This window comes from Triticum aestivum, chromosome 3D, assembly GCF_018294505.1.
Source record: "Triticum aestivum cultivar Chinese Spring chromosome 3D, IWGSC CS RefSeq v2.1, whole genome shotgun sequence".
Taxonomy (NCBI): Eukaryota; Viridiplantae; Streptophyta; class Magnoliopsida; order Poales; family Poaceae; genus Triticum; species Triticum aestivum.
The window spans coordinates 606,670,804-606,694,140 of NC_057802.1; the positions used below are offsets into that span (position 1 = coordinate 606,670,804).

Below are 23,337 nucleotides of genomic sequence, written 5' to 3' on the forward strand. Positions count from 1 at the left end.
GACGAACGCCGTAGAAGCCAGTTTTCTACTGGCTCTGCCTCTGCACCCCACGTTCTGCTCCCGTGATCCCGTCCGTCAAGGGGCCTGCGGCGTGGCGTCCTCGGCTTCGCGGTCAACCAGCCCGTTCTCCAGCTCGACGCGTTCGGCGGCCGGCTGCGGCCCTGCCAAGTGCCAAACATCAACATGCAGTGACCGCACTTTGTCAAAAAAAAAAAAACATGCAGTGACCGCACCTCATCAAAGTAAAGCTCTGTTGAACGTTTGAGGAATTTCCTATTAAGTTTAGATGACAGCCAAAGCAAGCGACGGGTGGTTGAAGCCAAGCTAGTGATGCGATCGAGAAACTTCTCATGCGTCTTAGGCAAACTTGTGTTACTCATGTTGTGAGAGCCCAGAATAAAGCTAGTGATAGTCTGGCTAGATTTACTCGTGTTGAGGGGCGAACTATGACCTGGCTGGGATCTGGTCCAGACGAAGTCTTGGGTATTTCCCTTGATGATTGTAAAGACATTATTATTTGAGTAATACAAGTGTTCCCGCAAAAATAAATAAATCGATTTGCTACTATCAGTGAACCAAACGCCAACTCTAACAGAGAGTATAAGATGACACACGGAGCAGCGGGAGAGGATGCAGATGTGTCGTTCGTCGAGTCACTTAGGTGGTGGTCGACGTCTGGGATGTCGCCGTTCGCAGCCACAATGAATAAGGACCCAACAGTCACGCAAGGGTGTTCCCCGCAAACCTGGTCGTCCCTCTCCCGCACCACACCACCTGTCATGCATGAATGAGCCACGTGAGCCTCTAGAATTAACCAACATGCTTAAAGTGACGTCACCTCATCAAATCAAACACCAACATGCTTATAAAGAGGAACATTCTCCCTTGTTAAAGTTGCTAACGTAGAAGAAGGCGACTTGATTGTATGTAATTTTCATATATTGTCATTTTCTTGTAGTTGTTGTCCATCTATTTGATGATGATTTTGCTCTCGCTGACTGGCATCAACCGTATTATACGGTGCGCATCCGCGGATGCAAAGTCTAGGAGGTATAATCTTTCTTTTTTTGAAAAATACGTAGGGGTGTCACACTTGTCATTTGCAAAACATATGCCTCCATATACCTTCTAGTCTTCATTTGGAGAGTAGTCCACATTGTATCGAATCCAAATTTTGATAATAGATTTAGCGCCTTCGGATCACCATTTAGTCAGCATGCCCCTTCGGTTTTAGAGGACCTGTTCCTCCCAAACCACCATTTATAAAAGAAAATCATACTCCCTCTGTCTGTGTGTACAAGGCCACCTCATAATTTGGGTCCATATTTTAACCATCGATTTGACCAACAAAATACTACATGTCACTTGTCTAGAAAATATATCATTCAAAACTTTTCTCAACTACAAATCTTTCAGCTGTTCCTTTGGTAGCTTACCAAGCCAGACGGTTGGTAACTATGAATCTAATACTATATTCTAGTGATATACATATATTTCCCCCCAAACGATAAGTGCGAGACGAGTGGCATGAAGCACTCCGGCCCTGGCGTCTTTTACTACTAAAGTTGTCATTCAAAAGAAAAACAAAACCAAAAAATTAATGGCCAAAGTTAGCTGTCGATTACAAGATGATTTTTTTTCAAGGCATTGTGAGGTGGCATTGTATTCGTGGACGGAGAAAGTACAATTTTTTTTCATTTAATCGAGAGGCTACTCAAAACATAAATTCGTCAGCACGTATCCAAGATCATGGAGTCCACAATTCTAGGAAACTTAGATGGAGAAACAGTAATTAGTAAATTAAATTTTGGCGATGAGACGATGTATGCGCACGTGGAGAGAACACTCAATAGTATGTTCACCAGGAAAATACTTTCAGAGAAATGGAATGGCGTAAGAAATTCAGTCCACGGCATCGACGATGGACGGAACCGTCGATTTAATCCGTCATTTTTCTCTTCTTTGGAAAAATTCCCACTGACCGACGGATCGATCGATCGGCGCGTTTGTGCAGCACACCACGGTAGAAAAGATCTCCTCGAACTGGTTGAGCCGAACCATTCCCCCCCTCCCCTCTCCCCCACCCTCTCTCCCGCACCCAGACCTAGCCACCACCAATGTCAGCGGCGCCGCCGCCGCCCCGCCGCCGGACGAGGTCCCCCTCCGCCTCCCGCCCGATGGCCCAGTACGCCTCCTCCGCGCCTCCATGGTCCGCAAGACCTGGAGCCACACCGTCTCGCAACCGGGATTCCGACGCCGCCTCCGCGAGCTCCACCCGGCACCCCCCGCGCTCGGGTTCCTCCACAACCGGGCCGACGAGCGCAGCCCCTGCTTCATCCCCACCGCCGCCTCGTCCTTCTCCCTCGTCGCCCCGGACCGCCGCTTCCGGCGGGCCCCCGGCTGCCGCCACGGCCGCGCACCCCTTCCTCTGCAAGGACGGGTGCGACCACCTCGTCCTCGACTGCCTCGCGGGCCCTTTCCGCGTGGTCTTCCTCTTCGCCGTGGAGGAAGGCACCGACAACGACGCGTATGCTCGTCGGAGACTGGCGGCTGGGGCGAGCTTCCCTCGATGCGCTGCCAAGGCGAGTTCTCCATGGAATTCGCAGAACATCCCAGCGTTCTCGTTGGCAGGTCTCTGCTCTACTCCATGTCCACGGGGACAGTGCGTCGATCGTGGATCATGACCTGGGAAGCCGCGACATGACTCGGTTCGGCCCACCAGACAAGTACTACAAGCACGGATGCTGTCAAGGATGGGGATTTTGTCAACGCCTTTGAATGCGTTAGCCACAACCTCATGATCAGGTTAGGGATCTACTCTTGCACGCCTCGCCTATTCGGAGCCACACACAAACATTTGTATGGATGGCATTGTGGAAAGAAACTTTTCTAGTTCGTTACTCTTTAGGATCAGCCTTGGTTTCTATTTGTCCTTAGTTGCTTTGGTCTTTTGAGTTTTGTAGTTTAGGAGATGAGTGTAGAGCAGTATTAGATGTTCTACGGCGAGGTGGTTGCCAAGTGGTGTTTGTCTTTCTTTTGTTCGGGGGCAAGCCTGATTGTGTGTGTTGGCGTTTGAGGGGTTCAGTGGGTCGAATTAGTGTTATTGTTATTCGATAGAAATACTTCAGAGTTCAGAGTTAGGACCTGTCATCTTTTGGCATGATATGTGTATTCTGATGAACATTCAGTCAAAGTGCAATTATTGGATTAAATAGATGTTATACTATTTGAGAAGAGTTATATGCCTCTGGTGTTGCCAGTTATAAAATGTGTCGTTTATTTGTATGGTATCTTGTAATTGTACTAAATAATTTGTGCAAACACTAGCCCGTTGTTAGAACGGAACATAGCACCTTGGGTCATTAAAACGGACGATGGAACAATTGTAGCTGTGCCACAAAACTTTCATGGCCTTATGTTATTTCTAACCTTAAAATTATAGACTGAAAATTTACACCATTGTTTTCACCTAGGGCTCCTTGTTATGGAGAAGGTGCTCTCGAGGGTGTAGCACACTCAACAAACATGGATGTGCCTTGCTACCCAAAGATTCTCCTAGTGATGTTCCTAAGAGGGCACCAAATGAAGAATCGGCGAAGGGTACAACCAGCAAAGATGATGCTGGGAACCTACGACCTCTGATAGCAACGTTGATGGTGCTTCACCTTCAGAGAAGGTGAGTCCGAATAATGTACTGTATATTTTTTACTTTCTTGAGATCATTGTCGGTGCCAGGACTGCACCATTGTGTGGTGAAATGTGTGAATTCCACTGAGCTTTGCATTGTTCATTAGGTTCTGTATGATTTTTCACTGGTATGGGGTGATTTGTCAAAGAAGTGGCATTGCAATATCCCCTAGACACTCATATTACCCACATAGAACATGTTCATGTGCTTCTGTATGTGCGAAGTAACAGTCTTGTGTGGGACTTGGAACTCAATAGAACTTATCTCTTGAATTTACATCATCATTCTTTAAGGGGCCATTTAATTTTGGGTTTAAAACCTGTCTAGCAAGTGGCTGGGTGTTGGATGGATTGGCCAAGCGCACAGCTAAAAAGGGAAATGTGCTGTCCATGACGACCCATACATACTAAAAGTAGTGTCACCTGGTCTCCGCACCCCACTGCCTTTTTTTTTCTCGAGAGTACACAAAATGCATACCATATTTATATGGGAGGCAGCAAAGTGTGTTACAAGAATAGCCTCTTCACATTGCAACCAATGCCACAGGTCAACACCACACCACAAGCCTAAGAAGCTACTTTGTCACAAAATTTTGTAAACACACTGCTCCAGCAGCCATCCAAGTCTGGAGTTCATCACGAATGTGAATCACAAGAGCCGGGATGGATCACTGCTGTTTCCTAAGTTTCCAAACAATGAGGATGACCACCGAGTCGAATTCCTTCTTGATGATCTTTGGTAAGGGTTTTCTAGATCTCAACCACAACTCCTCAAGGTAATCATCAGTAGCCACTAGCCAGGATGGCCACCTGGATCCTAAACTCCGTGAAGCATCTGTGGCTTGATTCCCAGAGTGTTGCGCTAATTAAATATGGTCCAGGTGGCTCAGTGTCGTTTCCTTCTGTCCTTTGATGCCTTATTTCACATTACATCTAATCTGCAGCTCCAGCTGCCGCCAAAGGTCAAGAGAGGAGATCCCTCGTGTGGACTGAAACACGAGAGGGGTTCGATCTCTCTTCCGCGCCAACAGTTCCCGCCCTTTTCTTCCCACGCTGGACTCTGTTTCCTGCCTGAAGCCCCAGCCCCTGTCTGAGGCGTCTTGATTTATCTAAGGCGGGCAGAATGGCGCCTAGGCTGATGACTTGGACGCCCTAAGAGTTAAAGTGGACGCCGTAGACACATGACTAAGGCAAGGCCGTCGCCTTGTGACCAGGGAGCGCCCTGACGCTTAGGCATCGCCTAAGACACCTTAGGGACGCCTTAAAAACCATGTTTTCCTGTCTCCTTCCAATCTTTCTTTTGTCAACTGCATATTTCACCCTATGGAGAATTTTACCCCCCCCCCCCTAAAGAATTGCAGTAAAAAAAGGTTATTTTGGTAGTAGAATTCAAATCCTGTTGCATCTCCAAACACAAAAACAACTACTCCCTCCGTCTGGTAATACTTGTCGGAGAAATGGACGTATCTAGATATATTTAGTTCTAGATACATCCATTTTTATCCATTTATGCGACAAATAATTTCGGAGGGAGGGAGTAGGTAACTGGTTCTTAACCTAGGCCCCTCCCCATGCAAGAAATAGTTGCATGTTTTTCATGGGTATGTAGCGCAACAAAAAAAATCTGCAATTAGAGGAACAACATGCATGACGTATGTTGACAAAATGAGAAACGGAAAGCAAGTTTGAAAGATGAAATATAGCCAAGTTCTTTTTTTCTCGAATACACATGAGGCCTCTGTATAATTGCATTAAGGAGAAAGAAAATATTTACAAGGAAAACCTGACACACCCCACTCACCCCTCTGCTAGAACAGGGAAAACACGTGCCTGTTACAAAAACAAAATGACCTGAGCTACCTCAAAAACTACCATTAGGTGGCAGCAGCTAACAGCTGCACCAAGCCCCTTGCTCCGGCCATGCATTAGAGGTGTCCTTCCTCCCAAATTCGTCTAAGCACCAGCTAGGCACTCGATGTAGCACCATTAAACACACTGTCATTTGATGCTTCCACAACATCCATGCCCGCATGTGATCAGTGAGTTAAGCCCCTGTTTGAAGTTTCCCAGAGTCAAAGAATTGATTCTCAGCCACCAAGCACAGAACACATCATTCTTGGCGTGTGGTGAGGAGTCTGGTAAACCGGAGCAATAGAAGATGATGCACCAAACTTGTTTAGAGAAGACACAGTTTGTCAAAATGTGTTAGATTGTCTCTGTCTCTTGATTACAAAGACGTCATTGGCTCAGGTGGGGCAGACCCTTTCGTGCTAATCTGTCGGCAGTCTAGCATCTATTGTGCGCTGCTGACCAGAGGAAAAACTGACACTTCTTTGTCGCCCAAGACTTCCAGATAAGCTTCCATGGCTGAAAATAAACAGCCCATGGAATAAGGCCTTATAGGCCGAACTGGTTGAGAACTGTCCGGACTCTGTGAATTTCCGTGTTCATCTTGCACATCCGGTGGCAGCTGCACAACCGAGATCAACTCCCAAATGTGCAAGAACTCAGCCAGGGCTGCGACCATGAGGTCACCAACAATGTCCTGCATCCACCTATTGTCCAAAAGAGCCTCCTTCATGGTCCACTTGTCCACTCTTCGCTTAGGGATTACCGGCTAACTGAGTCATGAACATGTATAGAGAAAGCAGCCCATGACTTATCCGGTTGTGTCTTGGGCAGCCATAACCATCACATCCTCTGCGCCAATCCTAAGGATTTTAGATCATGGATACCAAGCACCCCCGAGCTCTTTAAGGTGACAAACTTTAGGCTAGGCAACCAAGCAATGTCCACCATTTGCCTCTTTTCTACCTCTCCAAGGAAGCCCCGCCTAATTTTGTAAATCTCTTTGATGGTGCACGGGGGTAGATCAAGGGAAATAGTAAGACAGACCGCGTGGAGGTCATGGCATGTTCCACTTGGACCAATCTAAAATCCCCGATTCATGAGGTCAGCCTTCCATCCCGGCATAAGATCGGCAATACGATCAATGAAGGGCTCCACTTGTGCCTTGGCTAATTTCCTTCAGGCCTTGTTAGGTTGAGGTGGTTTTTGAAGGGGAATGGCAGGGTTTGAGGGGGATTAGATCCCCTACAAGCCAAAATCCTCTCCAATCCACTCCAATCCCCTTGGGAGGAGGATTAAACGAACAAGGCCTCAGGAGAGGGGAACACTGAGATATTTGAAGGGGGGACTCCTTGATTTCACAAGGCATGAGCTGCTGCACCAAATTAATGTTTTCCTCGGAGGATTGGATGGGGGTGACACTGCTCATCTGAATGTTAGTTTTCTGACCTGAAGCAACACCAAAAACACGGAGAATCTCCAAAATAAGATCAATGTCTGAGGCAACCAGTCTCAAGAACAAGATCACATCATCTGCATAGAGAGAAACTCAATGCCAGAGTGGGCGAGGGCAAGTGGTTGCAGGAGACCAGCATCACTTTCTCTTCGAATGATAGCATTTAGGACAGAATAACAGACAACATAGGGGAGAGAGGCCTGTTTGGTGCTGAAGTTCTTCTCTGGGCATCCCATTTAGCAAAACTCTAGTAAATGAAGTGTAGAGTAAGGCACTGATCAGGTGACACCAGATAGGCCAAAAACCCTGGTGTTGCATTACCTTCAAAAGAAACAACCAAGAAACCAAATCGAACGCCTTGGCATGTTCCAACTTAAGAAGAATGCGAGGGAGTTTCCTTTGATGAAGGTATCTCCCTGTTTGCTGCACGAGCGTAAATATAACCAAGTTGTTCATCACATAGCAGAATAAACATGTATGATTTGTCGATTTCGGACAGCATGCAAGCATTCAGTAGTAAACTTCCACACACGTTGCATATGTACTCTATAAAAACCTAAAAGATCACATTGTCGTCACACAAAGCTCCGGATGCACTTTTTAACCATGACTGTTGCTCATTTTCTGTTGCAAGTGGCATGGACCTAAGGATGGAGAGAAACAGCAGTATATGCTAGGGAAACGAAATCTTGCTTGAAGTTTGCGATGCCTCAGACAACTGATCAAGCCATTGGTTAAATTCATATGTATTAATGAACATAATCCAAACATAAAACTGTATCTTAAACCTCTGATAATTAACTAGACAGATAAATTTATAGGCAACTTAATATGAAATAGTACTCAGATTTACAAATTATTAGCTATCTAAACCCAGTGGCGAGTGTGCTGAACTACAGTTAGGAAAATTAATGGTATTGCTAATCAACATGTATGTACTGGTACAAAATATTATAATGGGACGTGTTTTTCGTTCATATGCCTAGAAACTAGAAACCACGAAGTTGGTAACCAATGCTATCAAGGAAGGGGACTTTGTCAACACCTTTCGGACCAGTAAATCAGGCACATAAGCAGCTGTTCGACGAGGGAACCAATCCTATCAAGGAAGGGGACTTTGTCAACACCTTTGAATGCGTCAGCCACGACCTCGAGATCAGGTTAGGGCTCTACTGTTGAACGCTTCACCTATTCCGCGGCACTCAAACATTTGTATGGATGGCATTGTCGAAAGAAACTTCTCTTTAGTTTGGTACTCTTTAGGACCAGCCTTGGTTTCTATGTGTCCTCAGTTGCTTTGGGCTTTTGAGTTTTGTAGTGTGGGAGATGAGTTTAGAACAGTATTAGATGTTCTAAGACGAGGCGGTTGCCAAGCAGTGTTTATCTTTCTTTTGTTCGGGGGTGAGCCTGATTGTGTGTGTGTTGGCGTTTGAAGGGTTCAATGAGTCAAATTAGTGTTAGTGTTGTTCTATAGCAATACTTGAGAGTTAGGACGTGTTATATTTTGGCATGATATGTGTATTGTGGTAAGCATTCAATCAAAGCGCAATTATCGGACTAAATAGATGTTATCCTATTTGAGAGAGTTATATGCCTCTGGTGCTGCTAGTTGTAAAATGTGCCATTTATTTGTATGGTACCTTGTAACTGTACCAAATAATTTGTGCAAACACTAGCTAGTTATTAGAACAGAACTCAACAGAACATAGTTAGCAGCTTGGGTCATTAAAACGGATGATGGAATAACTGTAGCTGCGACACAAAACTTTCATGGCCTTATCTAACTAGTAAAGGTTGCTGCTCTACCCGGCCATAGGAGGCACTTGCGCTCGTTTCACCATCGTGGACCGTTAGATCCTTTTACTGTTGTACATTTTGACTGTGTGGTGTCTCCTTAGCCATCCGATCTTGTTCACGTTTGCACAGCCTCCAGGGGTAGATGACCGGTGGACCCTTTTACGTCCTTTTTACCACTATCCAGAGTTGAATAGATCTTCTACTGTTGTATATTTTGACTGCATGGCATCTCCTTGGCCATCCGTTCTCGTTCACGTTTGCACAGCCTCCAGGGTAGGTCACTGGCGTACCCTTTTATTCACTATACAGAGAGTTGAGTAGCTTCCTCGGTCACTTAGATATTATCACAGTGAGAAACCGCGGTGGCGACCAATCCCTTTCCTTTGTCGAGCCCTGCGCCCCCTCCCCGTTGTCCTCTGCCTCCCCTGCTCTAGAAACCCGGCGCTCCCCTCCCCACATTCGCCTTCCCTGCACCACGCTGTCCGGCCTGCCTCGTCCTCCATATTCTCCTGCAATCGATTTTAGCTATTTGCCTGGTTTAGGTGGAGGATCTGCCTGCTGCGTGCTGTTTGGCTGGTTAAGGTGAAGGATCTGGTAGGGGGCGCACAGATGGCATTGTGAATTTGGAGAACTAAGGCTATTGTGTGGCGTACATTTGCTGTTTAGTATCATGTGCAAATTATATCTTGTGGGGTTAAACGTGTCATAAATGTTGTGTGCTAATCACTTTTGATTTGTGTGTTGAAGTAGTAAGATCTCAAGACCAGTTATTGAATGGGCAGTAGTATCTTTTTTGCCATGCTGAGAAACAATGTTCGACATGTGTGTGGATGTTGGGGTGGGGTGGGGGCTGGCAATACGATCATGCCATCCTTTCTAGTAGTAAATAAGAACACGCAAAATTGAACTCAACTTTCCCATGCTCGCCATATATGGTAACGCTTCTCCTAAATTTCTTTTTAACTTTCAGGCTGGTGAGTTTTTCTATTCAGCTCAAAGAAGCGCTGTAGCACAAGAGAGGCAATTGGTAGCAAATCAGTCTGGTCAGAATTCACCGGAGAGTCCTTCCTTAGAGCAGGTAAAAATATTGTTTCAGAAACAGCATCCCTCCTTGCCCTGTTCTTTTATCTCTTCCTGATAGTTTGTTGGCCGAATGTATAGGATTCTCAATCGGCAGGTCAGGAATCATCTCCCCATTCAGCTAAGCTACATGTTCTTCGGTCGGTTTCGCATTTTTGTATTTTTTATAGTGATACTGAACCCCTTTTTGTACAAGCTATAAATAGAGCATCAGAACATAAACATCATGCTGATAGACCAGAAGGGGTTCAGTATCGCTATAAAAAATGCAAAAATGTACATGTCTTTTGCTTATATTCTTAATTGGCAGCTAGGCATGCTAATAGACCAGGATTCTAAAAATTTGTTCCTAAAGATACATGATGTTTATGTTCTATTAGATAATTTTATTCCTTTGTAATTTGGTTTTAAAGATATAGTTTCAGAATGTAGTCGTTTTGCATCTGTCAAGCTTGCTGTTGTTACAAATAACTGTTCTTTTGTCCTCGATTGTTACTTTCACAGTTTTTTAGCACTACAAGCATTATTGTTCCATTTTTTTAATGTATTTATCATGCCATTGTTTTTTCTGCCTTTGTAGCTGAAAGATTAGTGAGACTGACTGATGCTGAACATGTACCATCTGTTCCATGCGAGAGAAATAGCATGTCGATATCATCTTGAAATAATCACAGCTGGGGGGACGAGGTTGGTAGCTGAGGGTGATGTGCAGAGCGGGAGGAAGGAGGTGTGAGGCTTGGAACTCTCCTTGTGAAGTGCTCAGGGACAGCGGTGAGGAGCATGGCAGGTGTCCAACTTGACCTCCTCGGCCACAGCAACAACAAGGGTGGCCGTGGCGACAAGGGAGGAGACAACAACCAGCAGAGCAATGAGATCGCTAAGTCTCTGATCCCGCCACTTCCTGCTCGATTCGCTTGGCTCCTGCGCTGATTTCTCTTTGTTTTCCCAGGTTTGTTGTGGTTGCAGAATGGCGCAGAGCAACTGGGAAGCGGACTACGTCTACGGACATGATGTGAGCTATCTTGATGTGTTTTTGGGATGCTTTTGCTACTTTTTCTTGCTGTTCTACTTCGGTTAATTTCTGGTGGTGGGTCTTGCAGGCGTGATGTACACATCCATCACTACTATTTGCTCAAGTGGATCATCCAAACGGCCAACCTGTTCATGGTGGAGGGGGCGATGCCTGCTAAGTCCTCCAATTCGTAAGTATGCACTGCTGCTGCTTAGGTTTGAATATACTTTATATTTGGAAGATTCACAAAATGTCACAAGCTTGCCCGATGCACTTTACTATTGAAAGATGCATAAAACGTGAAGGAAGAAGTCACATTTTGTGATTAGTCGTTTTGATGATTGTACTAATTTATCTCTTAACTTCACTAGATTCTATTGATGTTTTCTTCGAATTTAAAGGGATCCTATGGATGGCTCTAAAATTTATGTTCTAGATAACCAAATATTTTCTACTTGACTGCTCTGCAGATGCTCAGGTGCAACCTGGAATGATTGGGTTTATGACATTGGGTGGCAGTATAATTCTCATGCTGACGACAATTATTTTTTTGACGAGGATTCAGTGGTTGTCTGTGGCATGTGGTAGGTTTGTTCCCATCCTCCAGCCTCCCCATAGATACTTCATTTGGAAAACTAATGGCTTTGATTGTGGATATCATAGATATTGTAGATTGTGCCTCAACTTTGCTGCTAACCTTAGATCACCCTTTTGGCATCGGCACAGTTCACTCAATTTGATGTTGCAAGCCCTAGGTCAATACCTTTTCTATTTGATTTCTGCTAGGAGCGCTTATAACGTTTATTTTTCATGTGCTTGGATAAGAACTACTTTAAATTTATATCGTTGTTTGATTGTTCCTGCCTCATCTATCTTATCTGCTTGCTTGCTTCCATTTCGGCTCTAGCTAAACAGATAAAATATTCCTTTGGCCCAAGTGTTAGCTATGTATGTGCGTTTAGTTAAGTCTTCTTTGTATGGTCTTGTCAAAGCCTTGGCTGCAATGTTGTGTCTTAAACGCTTTCTAACTGAAAAGCAGCCTCTAAAAGTCTAAATGCAGTGTGAACCGAAATGGAAATTTTGGATAATATATACGTGTAAGGATTCAGTTTTGTGCTATTTATGATAGTCCACCGCATCTACCAGTAAGGTGTGCTGTTGAAGCTTTTGTTGATCAGATGATACAACCTTCTGAAGAAGATTTGAGGGGCTGCACTTGTTCATATAGGGTGCTTATAGCTTCTGTTCTTTCAATCAGGCATTTATATTTCTGTCTCTTTAGCAGATCGTTCTCATGTTACAGCAAAAGTAGATTAATTAGGAAATTTGCAGCATGTCATGTGTTGCAAACTGTTTTCACTATCCATGCACAAATGAGATACTCTCATATTTCTACAAAAGTACCTGAAGATTTGTTTGGTTTGCTCTGACAGGTTTTGATCATTTCAAACTACTCCAGAGCATACTGTTTTGCTCTCTCCTAACAGTGATGCCTTTCAGTTCAACTAGGAACTCATCATTATTGGAGTATTTCATCTGTATATACCAAAGCAAGGCGGGAGAAGAAGCAGGTGAGTGGCCTTTATCGTGTTTCTTTATGGCCCTCTCCTCTATTTAATGGTCGATACAGTGTATACCTTGAAGCATGTGATGTTTCTTTCAGTTTATATTGTGCCTTGCATCATTTGATAGACATATAGCTGAACCTCTTATTCCATCCCTCCGTCCTTGAAAGAGTGTACTTCCAACTTTGTTGGAAAGTCAAACTTTTTTATATTTGACTGTATTTATACAATAATACATCAACATTTATGCCATCAAATTAGTAGCATTAGATTCATGATAAAATATATTTTCATCATATACCTATTTGGTTTCACAAACATTGATATATTTTTGCACAAACTCAGTCAAACTTTGAGATAGTTTGACTCTCCAATAAAGTTGGAAGTACACTCTTTGAAGGACGGAGGGAGTATGTAATACTTTGCTAAAGAAGAATATATTAACAGTTACTGTTTGAAGGATTTTTACTGCTTCAGATAGCCATTGTATAGGTATGGTGCTCTATAGATGGTGTATCGAAATGTGTTAATGATCACGATATGTTCAGCTTTTTCCACCACATACTCCTATTATAGTTTGCTCTATTGGTTAGTTTTAAACATTTTTAGGCGCACATCAGTCAACATCTCCTGCGTGGCTTTTTAAACCTCAGTTTTGCTCTGAAAGGTCTGCGATGATTTTTTTCTTTAGTTTTGTGTTGATTCTGTTTTTTGTAGTTAAAATAAGTGTGGTGTTAGTTCACCATGCTGCTATTCATTATGGAGTATACGAATTTCACAAGAATAGGGTTGCTTCTTCAAAACTGATTTTATGCCTCTTGAAGCACCTTACGTGATTAAATTTACAAAAAAGACGTTGGTTAAGTGGCACCTACAGGCCAATGGGCAATCCAAGTATCACTCACTGTAACTCTAATCAACTGGAACGCTTAATTGTACTTAACTTCTTCCAAACATTAATGTTGATTATAGTACTGGATGGTTATTTTGCATCGCAATTGATGTGTGATTAGTAGCATGAGAGGTAACTCGGGCAAATCACTTAAATTTACCATGGCGGGTGAATATTGGTTTTTAGTTTTTATGTTTTGTTTTTGCACAGATTGATTGATGAAGGAAACACATGAAAAAGAGGAAAAGAGCAGCTAAATGATTGATGGGGCCTGTGACCTATCCCTGTCGGTTCTCCTTTCCGCAAATTAAACCAATAATCGATATTGTCAGTTTGAGAGTATGCTGGATGTGAGAGTTAATGAAGAAGATCACTCATGCTGTTGAAAGTACACAAGCAGTCACTGTTAAGGTCTACCGAAAAACATGTAGGTGAGGCCATTCATGTACAGCACCTTTCTCTTTCTTTCTCCTTTTCTTTACCTTGATTCAGTCTGTAACGAGAGTGCTTATTTAGATTGTGCACATTGAGCAGAATTATTGGAGCAGAATTGATCTATATCTGCGTTTCATATCATTTTGCTTTGCCCTTCTCTTGCCCCTTCTCTTGCACCAAAGAAAGAAATCTTTGTTTATAAACTTGCGATTTGGTATTGTTTTCTGAAGGCAGACCACAGATTTTCATGGTCATGCACATTTAGTGTTGTTGCCCCTTCTCTGTTCCAAAAAGACCCCATTTTCACTGAATAATAAATTGTTTTCCCTTATTACCTTTATGCTTTTCTCTCTCTTTTCCATTCCAAAAATAGATTTTATTTTGAACAAACGGCAAAAAGGTTTTGCTTTATTCTTGCAAGGATAGAGTATTTGCTTGATTAGTTGTGGGAGTATATGATGATGATTTAATCATTACACGCTCAAGTGATTCCAGGTTTGCAAACTTCAAGAGTCAAATGATGGATTTGTTCAAGATGCGTGTTCTTGGATTGTCATCCTAGTATTTGATCATTGAAGTTGCTCAAGGCCCAGATGGTATCACACTTTGCCAAACATGATATGCCTTGAAAATTCATGAGAAGGCAGGGATGTAAGTTAGATTCCAATGGAACCAAAACTGAAGCTACACAAGTCAAAAGGATGAAGAGATGGTGCATCTTACAATGTAGAGGAGTCTCGTAGGCAGCCTGAGGTATTTGTGTAACACCAGGCCATATCTTGCTTACTCAGTGGGAATTGTAAGTAGATCCATGCAGGAACATACAATGTCCCATATGGTTGCTATAAAGCGGATCTTGAAGTACATAAAAGGAACCACTTCCCTTTGTTGTCATTACAACAGAAAAAGGAAGAATCACCAACACTTGTGGGATACAGTGATAGTGATCTAGCGGGAGACATCAATGAGTTTAAGAGTACACGTGGTAACGTGTTCTTCCTTGACTCGAATATCATCTCCTGGGTCTCACAAAAGCAAAGAGTAGTTGCTTTTTCATCTTGTGAAGTAGAATACATTTCTGCATCATCAACAGCTTGTCAGGGCTTGTGGCTAGCCCGTGCTTGGTGATTTGAGGTGCAAGGAAGTGGACTGTGTGAACCTGAAGGTTGACAACCAATCCGCCATCTCTTTGAGCAAGACCCCGGTTTTTTACGCCTACAGTAAACACATTCAAATTGATATCATTTTATTCGTGATTGTGTAGAGTAAGGCACTGTGGCTGCAGAGCATGTGAGAACAAGGACCAACTTGCATATATACCGACGAAGCCATTGCCGCATTTGAAGTTCATCGAGCTGCAAGAGGGAATTGGTCGTTCAGTACCAAACCTTGGACAAGCTTAGGGGGGGGGGGGGGGGGGGTTGTTAGATTAATCATGCCATCTGTTATTTAAGCTTTGCTTTCTTCTTTGAGTTTGTTGCAATAACAAACATGTGCATTGGCCATGAGGTGTAGGCGATGCCCTGAACACTATTGCGTCCTTGACTTGCTGGGCATAGTGGTCCGCAGAAGTACTGGAGGCAGAGTGGGTGAGCGGGTGCAGTCGGTGGGCGTGCTCCTGAGTGTATGCAGTGCCTACCAAAACTCTCCTCTTGGTTCTCTCGCGCTGCTATTCCTCTGCTTCTTGGTTGTAGTTTCAGTGTGCACTCGGCCCGTTTGAGCTTTTGCCTGATTCAGGTTCCTATGAGATTGAGCGTACCATGGTGTCCACTGTCATAGTGAGGTTGAGGGAGGCTAGTAGACCATCGGTGGGCACTGGTCGGGGTCGAGTGACATGAAAACATGTGAGGTGCGGGAGATTGGAGATCAGGGAACCACTAGTGCAGAAAAGCCTACTAGCGGCGTTGGCAGAACGTCATTAGTGGTACTCGATCCCCATGTCGCAAGTATGACGCCACTGGTAAGGGTCACTATTGCCGGCCTCCCACACCACTAATGTCACCCACTTTAGCCCCGTTGCGCGTGGACGCCACTAGTAAGTTGTACACATTGGCGATGATGCGAGCACGCGCCACTACGGGCGGTCTTACCAGTGGTGTCCGATGGGTACCCGCGCCATTATTGGATGGTGTCGTTAAAGGATCTTACTTGTTTTGCCATGCTATCGGTCTCCTCGATTTTAGTGGTGTTTCTTTATTTGTTTGCGCCGTTGGCCGAGGAGCGTATCCGTGGTGTTCTCTTAATTATCCACGTCACTAGCCTCTATTTTGCATTAAGCACAAGAATGACAAGATAGCATGCATATTTAAAACACAAGTACGATTAGAGTAAACTCAAAAAGAACGCACGTTAACAAAATGAGAACCGTATATATTTAAAACAACCGAATCAGGTTTGTGCATATGTATCTTAAAAAACAGTGATTGATCAAGTGTTGACAAACGTGAAGACAACCAGAAATGTATTTTTGTGCACACCAACTGAACGAAGCATCTTCACCGTCGTTTACTATCTAGCGTTGGCTTCAATTGTTGCAATCGAAACTGCTGGGATGATGATCAGCGTCTGCTACCGTGGCAAACAGTAAGGAAATGTCTTACCATACTCCCTTTGAGCGCCCCACTCTCTCCGCTGGAGTTTCTATGCCGCCATGGAATATCCCTCTGGCGTCGATGACATTCTTGTTAGTTACATCGTGAGGATTGCAAGCTTCCGTTGGATGCGTCAAAACTCTTATGTGTGTTCTTCAGTTGAGATGTCCTGTATGCCTTTACCCACGTTGTCATGTCAACCTCCACCTTGAAGGCTCTTTGCACCCTTAAGTATTCCGCCATATGGTGAATGATGTAGTAGATGCCCATCACATTGTTTTCTGGTTGTTACATGGAACAGAAGGTGGTGTTGAGATCGAAGCATCCCACGCCGAATTTGTTCCTCTTTGACATTGACCATGATGTATCCTCCCCTGTATTTATAATTAAATAGAGCATCATCTTTAGGTGGGTGTAGTCATTCTTCTCGTGTCTCAACGAATCCAGGTCATAAGCGGTTGCCGACTTAGGGGATACGATGGTGACCTAGTTGGTTTTGCACAAACACAAAAATGCTTGGTTAATTAACATTGATATGATACGTGCAATCATAATGGAATTGCACGAATTCATATTGGTGCTAGACTTGCATGAAAAAGTAGAGCACGAGAAGGTGGTCCTTCTCCCTATTGGTAACCATGAAGTTCAAAAGGTACTTTTCCCAGTCACAAAATTTTAAGGGTTGCAAAGGTTGTCCTCATTCATGAGGTAAGGGCCCCGCTACCGCGACAATCCAAACATTTTGGTGTGGCCAGATTGGCTTGATAGAGGGCCATACCCTAATGAAGGATGGGCTGAGCCGGAAGAAGCTGAATATTTTTAACATGTCCTCGCAATCCAGATAGAATTTTTCCACTGGAAAAACAACCACGAAGTCAAGACCCGGTCGCACCTGCACCATGAAAAATGGGCGGTCTTCATCTCGACGTGAAATATCGTCCTTCTATCGAGCAAGAATGTCATGCAGAATCATCATTTCTGCGTCGGGATGTTATGAAAATTCCACGGTATGACGGGATGACCGGGAATATGATTCGGCCGCAACAGAGGAGGACTAGTACCATCTGGTTGGTTAGATCCTGAGGATTTGTTAAGTGGTTTTTGAATCGGTTTCTGGCTAGTAGTGCTCTGGAATTTTTTTCTTTCTAGTAGTATCATGCTTTCTCTTCCAGGGTACCGGGCCCACAATATCATCTCCGGCCACATTCTGCAGTGTGTTCGGAGTCGGCACCGGTAGGCTGGGTTGTTGCTCGTCGATGCAATTATCTGGCGGCGTCTCAAACAATAGACCCTTCCGGCAAGCAGTTGCAGGAGCAAACATGGCATAGTCATGATTAAGAAACGAGTCAACGTCCATGACCTCATGAGCAGCCACTCGGTCCGCCATCGGATCCTTAAGACCTTCTTTCTGTTTGGTTGGACCCAAAGGGGATGGTCCTCGTGTACCGAAGGTGGGGTGGGGGTACCGGCGGTGAGGGTGTTTCGTCTGGGGATGCCACGCCCAAGTAAATTAGATCCTTCAGCTACCGAAGGGGCCAAATCAGGCAATCGGAGAGTTTCATCTTCTTTGAGTCCGCCCCTTCAAGTTGTTTAAGACGTTTCACATCTTCATAACCGGATTCCACCTGAACAACCTCACCTTACACATCTCGGCTGGAAACTCCACATTCTGGATCACTCTTTGTTTGCGATTAGGCCTATTGCAACTTTCCTCCTCTCACCCCTCAACATGACGTAGAGAGTGGACGACGTCTCCTTGTGAAGCATGTACAGGCTGCCGATGTTAGAGAATCAAACAACGAATCCATGTACTCCCTCCGTTTCTTTTTAGTCCGCATATAAGGTTTGGTCAAAGTCAAGCTTTGTAGAGTTTGACTAACTTTATATTAAAAAATATAAACATTAACAGTATAAAATCAATATTATCAGATGCACCATGAAACGTATTTTCATACTATATAGTTTTAGTATTGTAGATGTTCATATTTTTTTATATAAATTTGGTCAAACTTTGTGTAGTTTGACTTTGACCAAATCTTATATGCGGAGTAAAAAGAAACGGAGGGAGTATGGAAGATGGTCGAGGTTTGGCAGGCGGCGCTTACTATGAGGGCGTCGAAATCTGCCGGTGACGATCGATGGCCCATGAAAGGGACAGAGGGGCTCTAGGAGTTCTGGATTGAACTCTTGCTGCCATATCGGCCTACATTCGCCTCTAGAGCGATATCTAGCGCTGCACGTTGAAGTTGTTCCTTCAAAACTTGTGTTGCACACATCGTAGCAGCAAGGTGGAGTTGCATCAGGTGGCATCAGAGCCTCGTTGACCCATACTAGTTCTTACTGTCCTCTTCGAAAGCAAGTTGCAGCAAGCAATGGAGCAATTTGAGAAGAGGATGGATGCTGCAGAACAACAAATCAAAGAGTTGTGTGAAGATCTTAACCGGAGATTTGACCAGCTGGTCGAGATGATAAGAAAGGGTCACCAATGAAGGAGATTCATCTAAAGAAGAAGAAGAGGCTCATCAAAGAAGGAGAGGTAATCTTGGAGCAAGATCGCCACAACAACATGCTTCAAGAAGGCCAATTTATGTTGAAGCTTCTAGGTGAAGAATATGATGATACCCTTGAAGAAGTAGATCTCTACGCATAGTGGAGACTTTCTTTGAGGTCATGGAGGTTGCAGAAGATCATAGAGTTCCTTTGGTCGCATACAAGTTGAAAGGAGGAGCCGGTGCATGGTGGCATCGCGTTCAAGAAGAGCGCAAGCTGAGAGGAGAACCTCGTGTGAGAACTTGGCAGCAAATGAAAGGTCTCTTGAAAGGGAGATTTTTGCCAGCTGATTATGACCAGATCCTATTTATCCAATTTCAAATTTCTGCTCAAGGAAATAGGACCGTTTCAGATTACATTGAGGAGTTTCTAAGGTTACAAGTGATGTGCAACCTTGCTGGAAATGAAGATCGACAAGTTGCAAGGTACATCAATGGTGTCAATGATGCGATTCAAGATCGATTGATGATGCAACAAATCTGGTCCATTGATCAAGCACAAGCTCTGGTCTTAAAGGCCGAGAGGTTTGTGAGGACAAGAAAGGCAACTAAGGCTCCATATCCTCCATATCCTCATGCCGAAGGCTCGTCTAGGAGTTAGCATAATAGAGTGGAAGAAAAGACCGCTCCACCAAAGGCAAAACGACCCATCCAGAAGCAAACTAGAGGCAAGCGTAAGTCCAATGAAGGCCCAAAATATTATAAATGTGGTGAAGAGGGACACATATCCAGCAGTTGACACTAAGGAAATTTGTTAACACAACTATCATGATGGTGAAGGCGATGAGGAAGAATACGAATCTGAAGATGTAGAGGGACAATAGGTTTGTCAAGAAGAAGGTGAAGAGGTGGTATGTGTGATTCAGCATCTCTTATGTTCCACACCACAACCTGACGACACACAACGGAAGAAAATATTTGAGAGCAAATGCGCAGTGAATGGCAAGGTATGCAAATTAGTGATTGATAGTAGCAGTTGCGAGAATCTTATCTCCCAGAAGTTGGTGAACCATTTAAAGCTTGATACTCATGATCATCCAAACCCCTACACTATTGGGTGGATCAAGAAAGGAGTGAATATGAGGATCACCAAACAATGCAACATATACTTTCTTTGGGAAACCATTATTGCTCAAACATGTTGCGTGACGTAGTTGATATAGATGCCAGCCATGTTCTTCTTGGGAGACCTTGGCAATTTGATGTGGATACTACACACAAGGGCAAGGAAAATTCGTACTCTTTCATTTCCAACAAGAGAAAGATCATTATTTTACCAAACAAACTGAAGGTAATACCTCTAAGGAGGAGGGGAAAACTATGTTAACTATCTCCCATACCTCTCATTAGTTTATGGAAGACTTGAAGGAGGCAAATTTGTGTGCTGCACTTGTTGTAAAAGGAGAAGAGCGCCTGACTGTTCAAATTCCAGCAAAGGTACATGGTTTATTGGCAGAATTTCATAACATACTTGGAGAGCCACAAGGCCACCGATGAGAGGAATTCAACATAGAATTGACTTAATTCCGGGAGCAAGTCTTCCCAATCTTTCACACTATCGAATGAGCCCAAAGGAGCATGATATATTGAAGGAGAAAGTCACTACTAGGAAAACGGCTATAGCTAATATGGACATTAATGGCGCACCATGTATGTGGTGCACCACTGCTATATAGCAGTGGCGCACCAGGTACAGGAAAAAAAATTGTTAGCAGTGGCGCATCATGGGATAGTGCGCCATTACTAGTTGACATAGGTGCGCCATTACTATGTGTATGACTGTGTCAAACCTTGGTCAAACTTAGTAATGGCGCACTTTGCATAGGTGCGCCATTACTATGTCAAACTTAGTAACGGCGCACCTACACAAGTGCGCCATTACTAACTTTGACCAAGGTTTGACACAGTCATACACATAGTAATGGCACACTTTGTGAAGGTGCGCGCCATTACTAACTTTCTTTGCACCACCCCCCTGGACCGCCTTTTCAGTTTTTAAAAAAATAAAAGAAAATGATGGAAATGTCAAAAAAATAAAAGAAAATAAGTTTCCCATGTGATATGTGGTCTAGTTGTTGGGAAAATTTACAAATATGAATTTCGACTTTATTTGCAAAATCTCTCTGGAATTTAGTAAAATGGGCATAACTTTTGAAGTTTTTAATATGAAAAATCATTTACTCGAAAAGTTACATCCGAATTCAACCGGGGGAATCCCGTTGAAGATTTTCAGAATCCCCAAAAACCTAACAGAACGGAAGATACGGGGCTTTTAAGATCTAGAGGGGGGGATGGAAAAAGTTTCAAACTTACTAGTGGCGCACCATTTGCTAGGTGCGCCACTAGTAGCAGAAAAAAATTGGTTTTGAATTTTTTTTGGATTTTTTTTTCAAAATTTGATACGCAATATGACCGGGAAGTTTGAAATATTTTTTCAAAATTTCATCACACTCATGAACATGAACAAAGTCATAGACATCAACAAGGTTTAATAGGATTGATATGATAGATATATCAACAAGTGCCTCTTAAGTGAGGTGGTGTTGGGGTTGGATAGAACTGTGAAGTTAAGCGTGCTCGGGCTGGAGTAGTCTGAGAATGGGTGACCTTCCGGGAAGTTTGACCACTTAGTGCAATTTGACTTGAGATTAAGCATATTGACCTGAGATTAAGCCATAGTGACCCGAGATTAAGAAAAAAACGAAAAAAATTGAACAAAAATTTTTGAATTTTTTTTGAAAAAATTTGTTAGTAATGGCGCACTTCTAGAGTGTTCACAAATGTGCGCCATTACTATTTGTTACTAGTGGCATGGTAATAGTGGCGCACCTATAGTGCGCCATTAATGGCCTAAACAGGTGCGCCACTAATTACCCTTTTCCTAGTAGTGAGTGGAGGAATTGCTTCAAAAAGGGCACATTTGAGAAAGTATTAGCCCATGTGTTGTACTAGCCCTACTCGCGCCAAAGAAAGATGGATCTTGGCGCATGTGTACGGGCAGTAGAGCCATTAACAAGATCACTGTAAGGTATAGATTCCCTATTCCCCGTCTGGATGATATGTTGGATCAGCTTAGTGGAGCAAGAGTGTTCACAAAGCTGGATTTAAGGAGTGGATATCATCAAATCCGTATCAGACCCGAGGATGAATGGAAAACAACCTTCAAGGCAAAAGAAGGGTTGTTTGAATGTCTAGTCATGCCGTTTGGACTCTCAAATGCACCAGGTACCTTTATGCACTTGATGAATCAAGTCCTAACGACCCTTCTTATCCCACTTTGTTGTGGTCTATTTCGATGACATCTTGATCTATAGCAAGGATGAGGATGAACACTTTGATTACATTCAGAAGGTGCTGGAAGTACTAAGGGAAAATCAGCTCTACGTCAACTTGAAGAAATGTGTTTTCTTGCAAACACAACTTCTTTTCCTTGGATTCGTCATAACATGTGACGGTATTCGTGTTGATTATTCTAAGGTTGAAAGCAATCCGAGAATAGCCAACTCCGAAGACCATTTCTGAGGTAAGAAGTTTTCATGGCCTTATAACTTTCTATAGGCGATTTGTGAAGAATTTCAGCACTATCATGGCACCAATTATCGAGTGTTTGAAGAAAGGAAGGTTCCAATGGACAGAAGCAGCTGAAGCTAGTTTCAATGAGATTAAACAAAAACTATCACAAGCTCCTGTCTTGGTGCTACCTGATTTCAACAAGACTTTTGAGTTGGAGTGTGATGCAAGTGGAGTAGGCATTGGAGCTGTTCTATCTCAAGAAAGGAAGCCCATTGCTTTCCTTTGTGAGAAGTTAAGTGAAGCTAGACAGAAATGGAGCGCCTATCAGCAAGAATTGTATGCCGTTTCATAGCCTTGAAAACTTGGGAAGTTTATTTGCTGCCTAAAGAGTTTTTTGTATATAGTGACCATCAATCCTTGAAGCATTTTAGAAATCAAATGCATGTTGACCGCATGCTAGCGAGATGGGTAGCATATCTGAAGAGGTTTAACTATCTCATCGTGCATAAATCTGGGACAACTAACCGAGTGGCCGATGCTTTGAGTCGTTGTGCATGCCTCTTGACTTCTTTTGAGGCTGAACAATCTTTTGTGCATGGATCAAATAAAGGAGTTGTATGAGGATGATGAAGACTTGGCCATGTTTGGGTGAAGCACATCAGGGGCAGCCATTAGGTGACGACTATTTGGTGCAGGATGGCCATCTCTTCAAAAATGATCGTTTGTGCATCCCAAGGAGTTCTCTGCGCAACAAGCTAATTAGAGAACTCCATTCAAGTGATCTTAGTGGCCATGTTGGACGGGAGAAGACTATCACTAACCTGGAAGCTCGGTACTTTTGGCCACAACTACAGAGAGATGCTGGAAAGTTTGTTCAACGATGCCCCATATGTCAAACCTGCAAAGGCCAAG

General features: G+C 43.6%; 1 long non-coding RNA gene across 14 annotated transcripts; it reads left to right on the plus strand.

Annotated features, from left to right (window-relative positions):
- The first annotated feature begins 2,070 nt into the window (after positions 1 to 2,070).
- On the plus strand, positions 2,071 to 15,465 carry LOC123080904 (uncharacterized). 14 transcript variants are annotated; one of them, XR_006438573.1, is made up of 12 exons: positions 2,071 to 2,805; positions 3,474 to 3,676; positions 7,978 to 8,151; positions 9,759 to 9,866; positions 9,950 to 9,965; positions 10,449 to 10,880; positions 10,969 to 11,070; positions 11,351 to 11,464; positions 12,314 to 12,451; positions 13,548 to 13,768; positions 14,268 to 14,937; positions 15,037 to 15,465. It is a non-coding gene; the product is annotated as an uncharacterized lncRNA (long non-coding RNA). The 14 variants fall into 14 exon arrangements; XR_006438575.1 differs by lacking the exon at positions 9,950 to 9,965; XR_006438572.1 differs by lacking the exon at positions 7,978 to 8,151 and having other exon boundaries at positions 9,950 to 10,008.
- The last annotated feature ends 7,872 nt before the right edge of the window (positions 15,466 to 23,337 follow it).